The sequence below is a fragment of the Salmo salar genome, chromosome 25 (genome assembly GCF_965601325.2).
Source record: "Salmo salar chromosome 25, fSalSal1, whole genome shotgun sequence".
Lineage (NCBI taxonomy): Eukaryota > Metazoa > Chordata > Actinopteri > Salmoniformes > Salmonidae > Salmo > Salmo salar.
Genome location: NC_138315.1, coordinates 33011435 through 33029822, shown reverse-complemented (window position 1 = coordinate 33029822; position 18388 = coordinate 33011435).

The following is an 18388-nucleotide window of genomic DNA, read 5'->3' as shown; positions in this document are numbered from 1 at the left end:
TATTCACATCCACACAAGACACATACATGCATAGATAACTTTTTACTATCGACCCAACTGTTTCATAGAGTGTTAGATATCGAGTATCTCCCCAGATTGCTTAGTGACCATTCTCCTCTGGTATTATCAATCTCCATTCCTACCAAGGTTAATGGAGCATATAGATGGAGACTAAATTCTACACTCCTAAAGCAACCTGAATTTTGTGCATTTATCAAAGAGCAGATCAATATTTTTACTTTGACAAACAAACCCTCCGCTCCTGACAGTTTCATTCTTTGAGATACATTGAAAGCCTATCTGAGGGGACAGATCATTTCCTATACTAAAAGGTTGAAGAGAAAACACTGTGCGGAACTGAATGTCCTTGAATCTGAAATCTCTGAGCTAGAGAAAACCTACCAAAGAGGCCTGACTAAAGATCTATACAGGCTTTTGGTAAATAAAAAACTGAAATATAATATTCTGAACACATATCAAGCTGAGAGGGCCATCACGAAATCAAAACAGCGTTATTACGAGCTTGGAGAGAAAGCTCACAAAGTATTGGCATGGCAACTGAAAGCAGAGGAAAGTAAGACGGAACCTACACTGTTACATTGATGCTGTTGACCCGGATCATTGGTTGCTGCGGAAAAGGAGGTCAAAAGGGGGGTGAGTGTAACCGATGTGAAATGGCTAGTTAGTTAGCGGTGGTGCGCGCTAATAGGGTTTCAATCGGTGACGTCACTTGCTCTGAGACTTGAAGTAGGGTTTTCTCTTGCGTTGCAAGGGCCGCGGCTTTTGTGGCGTGATGGGTAACGATGCTTCCGTGGGTGTCAGTTGTTGATGTGTGCAAGGGTCCCTGGTTCGAGCCCGGGTTGGGGCGAAGAGAGGGACGGAACCTACACTGTTACACATACATGGCTTTGAGGTGGGCCCCCAGACCCATAAGTTATCACTCTTTGCCGATGACCTTAACGTATTTCAAAAAACCCAGAACACTCCCTCTCTCACTTGCAGATCCTACTACAGTGTTATAGTTCTTTCTCTGGATATAAGGTTAATTTTGATAAAAGCGAAATCTTACCGTTGTCTGTCTGACCATCATACCATCAAGCACAAGTTTCCTTTTAGATGGTCGCCTCTGGGCTTCACATATTTGGGCATAATGGTGGATGGTAACCTGAACAACCTCTATAAACTCAATCTGGCCAGCTTGTTGCAAAAGGTGGAGGGTGACCTGTGTAAGTGGATGGACTTGCCCCTCACTCTACTGGGTAGAATCAATGTGATTAAAATGAATGCCCTGCCCAGGTTTCTATATTTGTTTCAATCTTTCCCTATCCCTGTGCCCGCAGCATTCTTTTCCTCTCTCGACAAGCTGACCAGACGGTTTATCTGGCATGGCAAAACCCAGAGGGTTAGCCTGGACAAACTGACCCTTGATTACGGTCAAGGGGGCTTAAACCTCCCCAATTTTACAATGTACTACTGGGCTGCACAGTCTAGGTGTCTGGCTCAGAGGTTTGACAATGGTCCCTCTCCCTCATGGTTGAACATTGAAAAGCTTGAGGTAAATGATGACACGGGGGCAGAATTGTTTTACAAATGGGACAGAAAATCTATAAAAACCATCACAGACAACCCTTTAATCATACATTCTGTCCTGGCATGGTGCAAACTGCATGAGCTGTTCAGACGTCAGACGAGATTTTACAGAATTTGGCAACCTTTTATTGATTATATGGAGAATCTCTCCCCACATCACATTGATTGAATCTCTAGATAATTCTTATATAATGTTTCACACGTAATGTATAATATGTAGCTTACGGCAGCTTACGATCCAATGTCTCATTATTATTATTTTTATTTTACTCTTTATTATGACTTTTATGTATTATGTATGGTTGTATATATAATTATAAAAAATAAAAAAATTGTTACGCTCGTCTGTTACTGTCACTTTGTCCTATTGTTGTCTAATATCTTTTCACTTTTGTTTTGAATGTGCTTAATTGGAAAATGCAAAAATAAAATATATATAACAAAAAAAAAACGTTTCTCCACCATCAATTGACCTCATCACCTTAACAAGCTCTTATCTAACTTCAAACGTATCTAACTCCCTCCCTCTTACAGTACACATACTGTACTTCTAACATCCCTTTATTTTCATTTAGAGCTAAAGTTAACCAGGAAGAGGAAAACATCAGCTTGACGTTGAAACGTCAGTCACCTGTTCTCATCCTGTACAATGGATTAAAGTGAGCTAAAATAAATAAATCTATGCCTTTTTTGTTGAGTACTCCAACCCTTCTCTAGTTCTTTTGGAAGTTTTTCTTGGTAAACCCTTCTCATGATTTTTCTCATTGTTGTTGAGCACCCCTCCTTTCCTTTGAACCCTTTAACCATTAAACACCCATTTGAGCCATGGTAAGAAGATTAGTGCCTATTGTGTGTGTGCCGATCGGGTATGTCGTACTTCCCAGCTATCAACAGTCAGGGCTATACTTCTGACAGTGTATATATATATTTTTTTTTATTGGGGGGGTTGATCATCTTTCCATCAATCCTGACAAGTCTCCCTGCCACTGAATAACATCCTCACAATATGATGCTGCCACCACCATGCCTCCTCATAGGGGTGGTGCCAGGTTTCCTCCAGATGTGACACTTGGCATTCAGGCCAAAGAGTTCAATATTCTTTCTCATGGTCTTTAGATGCCTTTTGGAAAAATCCAAGCGGGCTGTCATGTGCCTTTTACTGAGGAGTGGCTTCCCGAGCTCTGTCAGAGAGACCATCAGGTTCTTGGTCACCTTCCTGACCAAGGCCCTTCTTCCCCGATTGCTCAGTTTGGCCAGGCGGACAGCTCTAGGAAGAGTCTTGGTGGTTCCAAACTTCTTCCATTTAAGAATGATGGAGGCCACTATGTTCTTGGGGACCTTGAATGCTGTAGAAATGTTTTGGTACCCTTTCCCAGATCTGTGCCTCGACACGATCCTGTCTCGGAGCTCTACGCACAATTCCTTTGACCTAATGCCTTGTTTTTTGCTCTGACACGCACTGTTAACTGTGGGACCTTTTATAGACAGGTGTGTGCTTTTCCAAATCATGTCCAATCAATTGAATACCACAGGTGGACCCCAATCTAGTTGTAGAAACATCTCAACGATGATCAATGGAAACAGGATGCACCTGAGCTCAATTTCAAGTCTCATAGCAAATGGTCTGAACACTTATGTAAATAAGGTATTTCAGAAAAAAATGGATAAAACCTGTTTTCGCTTTGTCATTATGTGTAGATTGCTGATGAATTTGTTTTATTTAATCCATTCTAGAATAAGGCTGTAACGTAACAAAATGTGGAAAAAGTCAAGAGGTCTGAATACTTTACGAAGGTACTGTATATATGGTTTTAAATATATATATATCTTTTTTAAATTTTCCTTCTTAATTATTTTCCCCTAAACCTACCACCCCTCCCCTAATTGGAGTAAACAAATTAAATATATTTCCTTCTTTATTATTTTCCCCTAACCCTACCACCCCTCCCCTAATTGCAGTAAACTAACGGACAACAAAACTCTACAAGAGTGTGCAAAGCTGTCATCAAGGCAAAGGGTGGCTACCTTGAAGAATCTCAAATATAAAATATTTTTGATTTGTTTAACAATTTTTTGGTTACTACATGATTCCATATGTGTTATTTCATAGTTTTGAAGTCTTCACTATTATTCTACAATGTAGAAAATAGTAAAAATAAAGAAAAATCCTTGAATGACTAGGTGTGTCCAAACTTTTGACTGGTACTGTACATTTAAAAACTCTTGCATATCTTAATTCTTTCCCACAATTGCCGAATAATACGCATAATAATATAAGCACCTCTAGGAAGGATTGTTACCCATAACAACGGCCAGTAGTAGGAATTCTACATTTTTGTCAACAGATGTGGGATGCATACACTCACTCACCCCACCCACCTCTGCCCATCTCTCCCCTTCATGTATTGTCCAATCTTTTATCGATTTATAAATACTATACATAAAAAATAGAATACAAATTATTTTTCAACATTCCCTAACTACAGGACCTAATAAACTGGTCCCGTATAGTGTATTTATAGTTTCTTTATTAATGGTTGTATTTCATTATTTCTGTAACGATTGTCGTACGGAGTAGACCAAGGCGCAGCAGGTTGAGTGCTCATTTTAACTTTTATTGAACACTTGCCGGTCCGGTCCGCCTTGGCTGCCTCTATCTCCTCCGGTGGGCGACGGTATTCACCAGCCTGGTGCCATGGTCCAGCCCCGTCCAGAATTTTCTCCCATGTCCATGATTCCTTGTAGTCCACATAGTTCCTCTGCTGCGCCTTCCCCCGCTGCTTGGTCTGTTGTTGGTGGGAAGTTCTGTAACGAGTGTCGTACGGAGTAGACCAAGGCGCAGTGGGTTGCGTGCTCATTTGAACTTTTATTGAACACTTAACAAAACAAGAAAACGAACAAACGCACAGTATTGCAGGCTACACACACAGCTATGCAAAAACAACTTCCCACAAACGACAGGTGAAAAAGGGCTACCTAAGTATGACTCCCAATCAGCAACAACGATGTACAGCTGTTCCTGATTGAGAGCCATACCAGGCCAACACAAAGAAATATACAACATAGAAAAACCATAGAAATACAAAACATAGAACAAAACCCCAAAACCCAGACCACACAAAACAAACACACCCCTGCCACGCCCTGACCAAACTACAATGACAAATAACCCCTTATACTGGTCAGGACGTGACAGTACCCCCCCCCCCCCCCCCAAAGGTACAGACCCCGGATGCACCTGAAACAAAACCCAACAAAACAAATACCCACAACAACAAAAAATCCCAAAACTACATGGGAGGGAAGGGAGGGTGGCCACCGTCACCGATGGTGCTTCTGCAACACCCCCCCTTCCCAATACTCCCCCCTACGGAGGTGGCTCAGGAGCGGGACGCAGACCCCGCTCCACCCCTGGCTCACCCCACTTACATGACGTCTCTAGAGCGAGGTCCCTCTCAGTCGACCCCGGACTGGGGACCCTCGCAACGGGCGATTCTGACTGCGTCGTACTGGAGGGCGACTCTGGCTGCGTCGGCTCCAGACTGGAGGGCGACTCTGGCTGCGCCGGTTCCGGACTGTAGGGCAACTCTGGCTGCGCCGGTTCCGGACTGGAGGGCGCCGGTTCCGGACTGGAGGGCGACTCTGGCTGCGCCGGTTCCGGACTGGAGGGCGACTCTGGCTGCGCCGGCTCCGGACTGGAGGGCGACTCTGGCTGCGCCGGCTCCGGACTGGAGGGCGACTCTGGCTGCGCCGGCTCCGGACTGGAGGGCGACTCTGGCTGCGCCGGTTCCGGACTGGAGGGCGACTCTGGCTGCGCCGATTCCGGACTGTAGGGCGACTCTGGCTCAGGGCTGAGGAGTGTCTCGGCAGGCTCCGGAATGTGGGCCGTCTCTGCAGGCTCCGGACTGTGGGCCGTCTCTGCAGGCTCCAAACTGTGGGCCATCTTTAGACGGGGCACTGTTGCCGGACACTCTGGACGGGGAACTGTTGCCGGACACTCTGGACGGGGCACTGTTGCCGGACACTCTGGACGGGGCACTGTTGCCGGACACTCTGGACGGGGCACTGTTGCCGGACACTCTGGACGGGGCACTGTTGCCGGACACTCTGGACTGGGCACTGTTGCCGGACACTCTGGACGGGGCACTGTTGCCGGACACTCTGGACGGGGCACTGTTGCCGGACACTCTGGACGGGGAACTGTTTCCGGAAGCTCTGGACCGGGCACTGTTGCCGGAAGCTCTGGACGGGGCACTGTTGCCGGAAGCTCTGGACGGGGCACTGTTGCCGGAAGCTCTGAACGGGGTACTGTCATCGGAAGCTCTGGACGGGAACTGCGCACTGAAAGCCTGATGCGTGGGGCTGGCTTAGGAGGCGCCAGCCTAAGGGCACGCACCCCAAGGCTAGTGCGAGGAGCAGGAACAGGATGAGTTGGACTGGGCTGATGCACTGGAGGCCTGGTGCGTGGGGCTGGTAGTGGAGGTACCAGACTGGAGACACGCACCCCAAGGCTAGTGCGAGGAGCGGGAACAGGATACACTGGGCCGTGGAGACGCACTGGCGGTCTCGAGCGCAGGACTGGCACCACCTGTACTGGCTGGGTGCCCGCTTCCCTCTGGCAAATGCGGGACACTGGCACCGAGCACACCGGCCTGGGAGTGCTCGACCTCGACGCCGTGCGCATCACCCCATAGCACGGGGCCTGACCAGTATCATGCAGCCTTCGGTAAGCACGGGGAGTTGGCTTGGGGCTCAACCATGGCCCAGCCAAACTACCCGTGTGCCCCCCCAAAACATTTCTTGGGGCTGCCTCTCACACTGTCCAATCGGCACGTAAAATGTCTCATAACATTGCCGTTCCGCCTTGGCTGCCTCTATCTCCTCCGGTGGGCGACGGTATTCACCAGCCTGGTGCCATGGTCCAGCCCCGTCCAGAATTTTCTCCCATGTCCATGATTCCTTGTAGTCCACATAGTTCCTCTGCTGCGCCTTCCCCCGCTGCTTGGTCTGTTGTTGGTGGGAAGTTCTGTAACGAGTGTCGTACGGAGTAGACCAAGGCGCAGTGGGTTGCGTGCTCATTTGAACTTTTATTGAACACTTAACAAAACAAGAAAACGAACAAACGCACAGTATTGCAGGCTACACACACAGCTATGCAAAAACAACTTCCCACAAACGACAGGTGAAAAAGGGCTACCTAAGTATGACTCCCAATCAGCAACAACGATGTACAGCTGTTCCTGATTGAGAGCCATACCAGGCCAACACAAAGAAATATACAACATAGAAATACAAAACATAGAACAAAACCCCAAAACCCCGACAACACAAAACAAACACACCCCTGCCACGCCCTGACCAAACTATAATGACAAATAACCCCATATACTGGTCAGGACGTGACAATTTCTGTTTATTTTATTGTTTTACTACAATCCCTACCATTAATAGTGTTGGATGTTCCATTTTATTTAGAATAGCCATGGAGTGGTCTTGGTGTCTCAGAAACAGTTGGTTATCAATGTATAGCTTGTCGACTACGAGAGCACTGAGAGCACTGTATATTCTTAACCAAAGACCAAAAGCTACAGCCAACTCCTCTGTGTGTCAATATCCTCAAAGGCTAAATAAACTGGTCCTGATTTCTTCATTGCTGAAGCATACAGTACTGTAAATACATACCTCTAGACAAAGACCATGAGTACAATGGAGGATTTAAGTCAATGGGGCGAAAAATCACGTTGCCACTTCCTCTTTTGTTGAAAGCACATTCCACATATTTCTGGGCATGCTACCTGAATTTACAGATAGTTTTATTCCAATCTTGAAGTTGAAATGAGGGGATTAAGAAAACTTGAGCATTGGAATGTGGTCGTACAGGAATCAAGTGAATGGGGCAATATGTTGACATTATGTTCGGTCTGAAAATGTGTTCTGCTCAACCTTCAGTCCTATTGACCTATTTTCACAGAGGAGAGACCGACAGTGCTGGGGCCAGGCTAATGAGGTATGGCTGGATTCCCATTTGGCCCTCACTCCACCCACACTGTAAAACAAAGCAAAGAAACACAAAAATGCACAACGCTCAAATATTTAGAGTCTCACTCAAGCTTAAGAGCTGTGACTGCAAATTTTCTGATTGGACTGTTTTTTTCCTCCACTGTTTTTACTGTGTAAATCTGATCCACTTGTGCAACATTGTCTGTTTGACAGGTAGAGCATATAGAACACAAACATATTCATTCCTCTCATCTCTCACTCTGAGCCGACTATGGCTCTTGTGCAAGATCTTAAAACAGCCCGAAAACCCAGTTCACAGTTATGTTGTTGTGCGTAGACCCAAACGTCAATGAAAACCTGTCTTGTTATTATCCTAAATATTGTGTAGACTCTGCCTCAGCATGAGAACCATTACATTAAAGTCTTAATGGATGTCACAGATTGAGCCGCTGCACAACACCAATTAAATAAAATTATATTTCCAGATTACATTCAGAAAGTGTTAATCAAATCCTGTTCCCCAATAAACTGTGAATACCTCAACATAATATATCGCCATGGTAACCCATTGTTTTACAAGATGGTGGCAGTATCCAACGGGCGAGGTCTTCGGTGTGGGCAGATTAGTTCCACATGTAAATGACTCAAACCCAGTTGGATGGAGAGACATCATCAGTCCTATATCACATAAACAAAGGGGCGTAGTCCCAGGCTGATGGTCTATGCTTGCATCTGGCTAATATAGTGCAGTAAAATCCCAAGCACATGACATCAGGGTGCAGGGGTATAGGGAGACATTACAATAGGCAAAAAGTGGCCTAACAGCCTCACTTAGAGGTATTGTCATCATGACCACCCCTCAAGAGAACACCTGGTTTGACAAGCACTTCATCAGTCAGTACACACAGAGAACTGTGTCTAGCTACCAAAGTGTGTTAGTGTTGATCTTTTCATTACAGTGACATACATCCCAGAGTCCGTACTAGTGTGCTTGTGTGTGTGTGTTCATTCGCGCATGCCTGTGTGTGTGTCTCCCTGTTAGGTTGAGTGCTAATGCAGCGCTGCATCACCTAGAGCAGTGTCTTCTCTCATTAAGAAGTAGTGTGGAGCCTAGAGCTGAGTGATGGGAGCTAACTCTCAGTGGATTAACATGAGGGGACGTCCACGGTCATGAGAGTGTTAGCTAGGTTAGTGGTTATGCTAATGCCAGGAAGCCAAAGGGCCATTTAAGGCACCATATGAAATGTGACTAGGGATGAGCGAACGACGACAGTGAAGAGAGAGACAGAAGGCAAGATAGGGACAGAGAGAGCAAGCCTGGAGAGAGAAGAGAAGAGGGACGGAAAAGGGAGGGAGGAGAGATAGAACATCAAAGACTAGAGGGAGTGCCTGCGGAGGGCATCGGAAACCCCGGCAGAGTGAGGGGGTGACACAATGGGCAAAGGAGTGAGTGTGTTTGTTTGTTTTTGTGTGTGTCCATACGTGCACCTAAAGATATCTGCCAGTCAAACCATCGCTTGGTTGAACCCATGACCTCAATTAGATACGTCTACCAAACATTGTCATTCATTAGAAAATCCACAAACAAACACAAGACTACCAAGCATCCAAACTGTTAGGCTACAAGTGCTGTGCCTTGTGCTCTCCATGCATTTGAGAACAGCACATGTACAGTATATGTACATACTACCTCAATCAGCCTGACTAACCGGTGTCTGTATGTAGCCTCGCTACTTTATATAGCCTGTCTTTTTACTGTTGTTTTTATTTCTTTACTTACCTATTGTTCACCTAATACCTTTTTTGCACTATTGGTTAGAGCCTGTAAGTAAGCATTTCACTGTAAAGTCTACACCTGTTGTATTCGGCGTACGTGACAAATAAACTTTGATTTGATTTGAGGCCCGTGGCAAAATGAACGGAGCGCTGGTCATGTGAGAATACACATCCACTACAGTTTTGAGTTTTGATAAAGAACTTAAATTTGTCTTAATTGTCATGGAGTCCCCCGGTACTGTTGCTCATTCCAAGCACCAGTTTCGGAGGTCTACGTCACCGGCCTGAACTGTGTCATTATGCACACCTGGTCCCCATATTCTCCCCTGATTAGTAATTGTATAAATGTGCCCTTTGGTTCCCATTGAGTTTTCGATTATTGTTTCAATGTCCGTTGTGCCTGTGAGTACCTGTGCTGTGTTGTTTTGGCTTTTGTACCATTTGGATGTGCATATATGATTACGGGTCTCGTCCCGTGGTGTATCATTGTGCGCTTGTGTTTTCGGGTCTCGTCCTGTGTATGTATTCGAGGTACTCCTCGCTCTTTTGTTTGGGTTCAACTCTGTGTTTTGTATATGTGTTTGTTCGGTCTTTGTCCCCATGCCTTTACATGGCACGCTGTAATTTGGGTGGACATTTTAAAAAACAATTACGCATTCCTGCGCCTGTCTCCCGATCCTTCACACAACGTGACATTAATAAAAAGTATGTTATCTTATATCTATTTCCACAGAATTCCTCATGGTTGGTTTTATATACAAACATGGCATGCCTTTGTAGCTTAAGACCAGGTGTAAGATTTCTCTTAAACTGGAGACAAAGATTCTCCCTAACTAGAGCTGAAGTGACTTACAGCATATCTCAGGAAGCTCTTCATTAGAGAGGGCATGGAACCTCTTCCCTGTAGATAAGATTTCTCTCTATCCTGAAACAGACTCGAGAGAGTAGGCCAGAGCTCTACCTTCAAATGTCCAATCAGAATGACTATGATGATGGAGAAATGTATGGAACCAATAGAACCAATGCCTTCCTTGAATTTGATATGCTTCAAGAACTGAGCCCTGGGGGACACCAGTGGTGAGAGCACGTGGTGCGGAGACGGATTCTCGCCACGCCACCTGGTAGGAGCGACCTGTCAGGTAGGACGCAATCCAAGAGTGTGCACCGGAGATGCCCAACTCGGAGAGGGTGGAGAGGAGGATCTGATGGTTCACAGTATCAAAGGCAGCAGATAGGTCTAGAAGGATGAGAGCAGAGGAGAGAGAGTTAGCTTTAGCAGTGCGGAGAGCCTCCGTGACACAGAGAAGAGCAGTCTCAGTTGAATGACCAGTCTTGAAACCTGACTGATTTGGATCAAGAAGGTCATTCTGAGAGAGATAGCAAGAGAGCTGGCCAAGGACGGCACGCTCAAGGGTTTTGGAGAGAAAAGAAAGAAGGGATACTGGTCTGTAGGTGTTGACATCGGAGGGATCGAGTGTAGGTTTTTTGAGAAGGGGTGCAACTCTCGCTCTCTTGAAGACGGAAGAGACGTAGCCAGCGGTCAAGGATGAGTTGATGAGCGAGGCCAGCCGTCACAAGACGCAAGATTTCATCTGGAGAGAGAGGGGAGAAAAAGGTCAAAGCATAGGGTAGGGCAATGTGAGCAGGACCAGCGGTGTTGTTTGACTTAACAAACGAGGATCGGATGTCGTCAACCTTCTTTTCAAAATGGTTGACGAAGTCATCCGCAGAGAGGGAGGAGGGGGGGAGGGGGATTCAGGAGGGAGGAGAAGGTGGCAAAGAGCTTCCTAGGGTTAGAGGCAGATGCTTGGAAGTTAGAGTGGTAGAAAGTGGCTTTAGCAGCAGAAACAGAGGAGGAAAATGTAGAGAGGAGGGAGTGAAAAGATACCAGGTCCGCAAGGAGGCTAGTTTTCCTCCACTTCCGCTCGGCTGCCCGGAGCCCTGTTCTGTGAGCTCGCAATGAGTCGTCAAGCCACGGAGCAGGAGGGGAGGACCGAGCCGGTCGGGAGGATAGGGGACATAAAGAGTCAAAGGATGCAGAAAGGGAGGAGAGGAGGGTTGAGGAGGCAGAATCAGGAGATTGGTTGGAGAAGGTTTGAGCAGAGGGAAGAGATGATAGGATGGAAGAGGAGAGAGTAGCAGGAGAGAGAGAGCGAAGGTTGCGACAGCGCAATACCATCTGAGTAGGGGCAGAGTGAGTAGTGTTGGAGGAGAGCGAGAGGGAAAAGGATACAAGGTAGTGATCGGAGACTTGGAGGGGAGTTGCAGTGAGATTAGTAGAAGAACAGCATCTAGTAAAGATGAGGTCAAGCGTATTGCCTGCCTTGTGAGTAGGGGGGGACGGTGAGAGGGTGAGGTCAAAAGAGGAGAGGAGTGGAAAGAAGGAGGCAGAGAGAAATGAGTCAAAGGTAGACATAGGGAGGTTAAAGTCACCCAGAACTGTGAGGGGTGAGCCATCCTCAGGAAAGGAACTTATCAAGGCGTCAAGCTCATTGATGAACTCTCCAAGGGAACCTGGAGGGCGATAAATGGTAAGGATGTTATGCTTGAATGGGCTAGTGATTGTGACAGCATGGAATTCAAAGGAGGAGATAGACAGATGGGTCACGGGAGAAAGAGAGAATGTCCACTTGGGAGAGATGAGGATTCCAGTGCCACCACCCCGCTGACCAGATGCTCTCGGGGTGTGCGAGAACACGTGGGCAGACGAGGAGAGAGCAGTAGGAGTAGCAGTGTTTTCTGTGGTAATCCATGTTTCCGTCAGCGCCAAGAAGTCGAGGGACTGGAGGGTAGCATAGGCTGAGATGAACTCTGCCTTGTTGGCCGCAGACCGGCAGTTCCAGAGGCTGCCGGAGACCTGGAACTCCACGTGGGTCGTGCACGCTGGGACCACCAGGTTTAGCAGATGCTATTGTGGGTGTAGTGAAATGCTTGTGTTTTTACCTCTGACAGTGCAGTAATATATATCAAGTAATATCTAACAATTTCATAACATATACCCAATACACACAAATCAAAGTAAAGGAATGGAATGAAGAATATATAAATACATGGATGAGCAATGTCAAAGCGGCACAGACTAAGATACTGTAGAATAGAATACAGTATATACTGTACATGTGAGATGAGTAATGCAAAATATGTAAATATTATTAAAGTGACTAGTGTTCCATTTATTAAAGTGGCCAGTGATTTCAAGTCTATGTATATAGGCAGCAGCATCTAATGTGCTAGTGATGGTTATTTAAGTCTGATGGCCTTGAGATAGAAGCTGTTTTCAGTCTCTCGGTCCCAGCTTTGATGCACCTGTACTGACCTCGCCTACTGGATGGTAGCGGGGTGAACAGGCAGTGGCTCGGGTTGTTGTTGTCGTCCTTGATTATATTTTTGGCCTTCCTGTGACATCGGGGCTGTAGGTGTCCTGGAGGGCAGGTAGTTTGCCCCCGGTGATGCATTGGGCAGACCACACCACCCTCTGGAGAGCCCTGCATTTGTGGGCAGTGCAGTTGCCATACCAGGCGGTGATACAGCCCAACAAGATGCTCTCAATTGTGCATCTGTAAAAGTTTGTGAGGGTTTTAGATGACAAGCCACATTTCTTCAGCCTCCTGCGCCTTCCACTGTGGGTGGATGATTTCAGTTTGTCAGTGATGTGTTTGTCGAGGAACTTAAAAGCTTTCCACCTTCTCCACTACGGTCCCATCAATGTGGACAGGGGGGTGCTCCCTCTGCTGTTTCCTGAAGTCCATGATCATCTCCTTTATTTTGTTGACGTTGAGTGAGATGTTATTTTCCTGGCACCACACTCCCAGAGCCCTACCCTCCTCCCTGTAGGCGGTCTCGTCATTGTTGGTAATCAAGCCTACTACTGTTGTGTCATATGCAAACTTGATGATTGAGTTGGAGGCGTGCTTGGCCACGCAGTCCTGGGTGAACAGGGAGTACAGGAGGGGGCTGAGCACGCACCCTTGTGGTGCCCCACTGTTGAGGATCAGCGAAGTGGAGGTGTTGTTTCCTACCTTCATCACCTGGGTGCGGCCCGTCAGGAAGTCCAGGACCCAGTTGCAGAGGGAGGTGTTTAGTTCCAGGATCCTTAGTGTGTGTGTGTGTGTGTGTGTGTGTGTATGTGTGTGTGTGGCCTTCTTCCTAGAGACACTGACAACATCTGTTGCATCATTTCTCAAAAGCGTACAGACATCCCATCTCTCTTCATTCAATGACAGAGATACAGTGTACAGTAAGGTCTAACCATTCACGCTATTTTTTTTGTATTTTTTATTTCACCTTTATTTAACCAGGTGGGCCAGTTGAGAACAAGTTCTCATTTACAACTGCGACCTGGCCAAGATAAAGCAAAGCAGTGCGACAAAAACAACAACACAGAGTTACACATGGGATAAACAAACGTACAGTCAATAACACAATAGAAAAATCTGTATACAGTGTATCCAAATGAAGTAAGGAGGTCAGGCATAGTGGTGAACTAATTACAATTTAGCAATTAACACTGGAGTGATAGATGTGCAGATGAGGATGTGCACATAGAAATACTGGTGTGCAAAAGAGCAGAAAAACAAAAACAAATATGGGGATTGGCTAGGTAGTTGGTTGGATGGGCTATTTACAGATGGGCTGTGTACAGCTGCAGCGATCGATAAGCTGCTATGACAGCTGATGCTTAAAGTTAGTGAGGGAGATATAAGTCTCCAACTTCAGTGATTTTTGCAGTTCGTTCCAGTCATTGGCAGCAGAGAACTGGAAGGAAAGGCGGCCAAAGGAGTAGGGACACTATGATGTCCAGGGACACTATTCATATTCAGCGGATTTTCCATTCATTTGTCTCATCTAGTTTGGTTGGGTCTCCACCAGACCAGGTGTAAGCCTGAGTCACAAGGCACAAGACAGCACACTACACCCCTCTATGAAGAGTCATAATAAACAGTGGTCTAAGTTATATGGACTTCAATCCACTTTGGTTTATACTAGAGCAAAGCTGGGAGCTTTAGTAGACAGTAGGAGAACGTTTAAGTATAGATTAAAGTGCCAATCTGCGATTGCTATATTAATTTTTTTATTATTTACACTCCCCTGCATATGTATTTGGACAGTGAAGCTATTAGGCGACAGTACAGAATGTCATCTTTTATTTGAGGGTATTTTCATACATATCTGTTTTACTGTTATGTATCTAGTCCCCCCATTTGAAGGTGTCATAAGTATTTGAACAAATTCACTTATATTGTATTTAAGTAGTCTAAAGTTTAGTATTTGGTCCCATATTTTTTGCACACAATGACTACATCAAGCTTGTGACTCTACAAATGTATTGGATAAATCTCGGTTTGTTTTAGTCGTGTTTCAGATTATGTTTTGCCCAATCCTGAACTGAATGGTGAATGATGACTGGAGTCATTTTATTTCTAAGTGAGTGGATATAAGATGTTTCTGAACCCTTATAAATGAATCCTGATAATGCCATGATTAAGAGAAATCATGAATGAATCATGAATAATGATAAGTGAGATGTTGTGGGATGGAGTTAACTTTCCAGATGTTTATGGAGTAAATGGAGTGGTATCAAACCTGGTTTCCATGTGTTTGATACCATTCCATTCACTCTATTCCAGCAATTATTATGTGGAGGAGAGACATGTAGGCCAAATGTTCAAGTAGTGAGTCATCATCAATAACACACTGTGGTGTGAAAACCAAATCATGTTTTGTGTCAAACTATATTTATGGACAACAATTACTGGTACACATGAAGAGTTTTGATGTTTGTTACAATATATCTGCCTCTTCCAAGTTTTCTAAATAAATATTTGTCATAATGTTGATGTAGTAACTAGTGAGTTATGCATAACAAGGCCTGAGAATGAAATCAAAGAGATTACAAAGACGAACACATTTTTTTTTAAATGCCCTATTCTGTACTGTTTGACGAAAGTTTGTGTTTCATACAGTACTTATAGTGAATGGAGACCTACAGATAAAACACATACACATACATTCTCGCTCTCTCTCTGTCTCTCTCTCTCTATCACTCATTCACAAACACACTGAAACGCACTCACTCCTTCACACACACTGGAACCCTCAGTAACAACCCCCGCCTCGCCCTGAGAATGTGTATCAATGCTGAGAAGCAGGTCAAGCATTCTGAAAGTGCAGCAAAGTGAGATAATTGTCACACTGTGATTTACCCAGACAGCTTAGGGCTTACCACTCAAATATACCCCCACCTCTAATGACCCCACCCTCCGCACACCCCGGCACAGTACCATTCAAAAGGCCACTGTTTCAAAGGCAATTGTCCCCGATCAGAGGGGGCGGGGGGAGTAATACCTGTTTATGACTGACAGGCCCTGGGATGGTTGGCGACAGTGTGATTAGTGCCCTGGCGAACGAAGGCCCTCTGATGTGGCTGTGTGTGATATCCCCGGCTATTAGGGCCTCCAGTCACTCCTAAATACCCCCTTTAGGTCCGACTGGTACCTCCACCTCCCAGCACTGCTTTGAAGACAGGGTAAATAAAGAGTGGAAGGGATGGGGGAATGGATGGGGGAATGGAAGATGGGATGGGGGAAGAAGGAAAGCCCTGAGAGAGAGAGGACCAGGGCACCTGAGGGTTCACACAGAGTAGTATGTCGTGGCATCCACTTCTTGAATTCAAATTAACTTGGAGAACTTAGTTCCCAACTTAAACGAGAGCAATATTTTCCAGAAACTTCAACATATCCTCTCGCATCTAACAATATTATATACTGTACAAAGAATAATAAATCAATGTTGGTTGTTAAGAGCCATATTGGCTTTGAAATTTAAGGACTGATTCCAGGAGCTGTTGGTTAAAGACGAAAGACCATCTGAAGACAGAAAACCTCTCTATTGAGTAGGCTTATTAATACATGGACCCAATGAGCACATTGAGCAGGATCAGTGTATTGTGGGGATACAATACGGCCCTCTATATCTCTCCCATTACCTTTCATGCAATAACGCCATAGGCACAGCTCATTTCACAAAAAGAGCAATCCTGTTTGTGTCAGCTGACCTAGATTTAATGAGAAGATCTACTGTATGTCTCTATTTTCCCTTTCCAGCCATTGGAGATATCTACAGATTTAGACTAATGAATGGTAAATCACAACAAAATCATAGCACAACTATTTTTGGGTAAATACTCGTTAATACTGTATAATGTTTGTCGTTTTGATCAATACAGTAGGAGTGCCTATGCAGTTTGCACATGGTGGAATCAAGTGCTTTCAGGTCAACAGCTCTTCCTTTTGAGTGCATGGCAAAGGCTTTCAGAGAGGAGGACAAAGAGGCTGAAAAAGGTAAAGAGACGTTTGTTCATTCTTTGCCCATGCACTTTTCACGTCATGACCGACTAGCCCAGGGGGGTGGGGGTGTACTTAGTACCAAACCCCGAGTGCGAGTCTCCTGGAGTGTCTGCTGACCTTTTCATGTGTTCCAGAGACACAGGCCTGAGCAGGGAGACAAATGCTGTTAGAACACCACACTGTCAATCCGATGAATCCAATGAATTATTGGGAATTTGGTATTGTTGTTATGAAACATGGAGTATGAAACCAGGGGTGGGGGGGAATCACCCGAGGATGGGTATTGACCCACATTTGGGGGGAAAGTTGGGGTATTCCCCCGTCGACCCCCAAACCCCCCTGGGCAGCCCACCTCATTGGTTCATTACCCGTGGTAAACATGCTTCTCCCCCTGCCAGTCTGCAGCTAGCCCTGGTAAATACCATAGGCCAGATTCCTCCACAGACAGACTCGTACATCTTATTTGCACTCTAGGCATCTGTCTGACAGGCTACAGTCAGTAGGATGAAGCCATGCCTCTTTTTTGCCATACTTATCCTAGGGCTGTGACGGTCATGGAATTTTGAATGACATATTTGGTCAGCCAAATGAATGCGGCCAATGTTATAACTGTTCTAATAGCAACAAAAAAATGGTGTTTTAAGATGCACATTTTCTCCTCTTCTCGACTCTGCTCCTGACTACATGTGCTGCTGCTGCAGAGAGGGGTCATTGCCTAGGCAACTAAAGACTTGTTTGCTACAACACCTTGATGGTTTCAGCAACAATGTTTCATCAGGTTCTAGAGTCCATGTTACAGCAGGAACAGACTCAACTACACGAATGCCCGGCTGTCCCGTTTTCAGTCTGCTGTGCTTTTTTACTGATTGGTTCTCCTCTGTGTCTTTCTCACTCAAACACCCACATGGACAGCCACACACAGCTCACAAGCCTCACCTGGTTGAACGTAGGGCCTACTTTTTTCCTTTACCTCAGGCTGGTGGACGCAGGCTGAAGGGCAACGTTGTTGTATTTGACTGTGTTTACTACATTACCTATGCCGTCTGGCCTCTCTGCTCCTGGTAACCTGTCACTTCCCATTATTCAGCCCCATTGCACAGCTTGCGCTGCCCTTAGGCACCGTGTTTGGAATACTGTAGCTGCATACAGATCGAAGTCATGTCTCCTCAGCCCCACTGCTGCACATTAATGAATGTATACTGTGGGAATCAAACAGTTGGTCACAATTATGAGATATAAATATATAGACATTAGATCAATTAGGTCAGCTTACATGTAAAACAAATTTTAAATTGTTCTTTCTCACTGTCTGCCCCAAAGCACTTGTTTCACCTGTACAACCAATTTAAATATTATTACTCATTTTAAATAGAGGGTTTACCATCGGGCTACCCGAACGGCCAGTATTAAGTAGTTTAATCTTAGCCGTCAAAAGTGATTCTATGCAGCCGGGTGTACACTCATATCCCCTTTGGACCGGTTCGTAACAGTGCACAATGGTCAACGTGTTCTTTAGCCTGCCTGTTTTGACCACAAGACTCACAGACTACATCACTGCCGGGTGCAGGCGGAAGGCCAGGGATTGCTAAAGTATGATATGGCGCCCTCAAGTGGGAATTCTGGAGAAAAAAGTAACCTTTTCCATCTATCCTGTCGTGTGCACAGTCGGCGCTTTC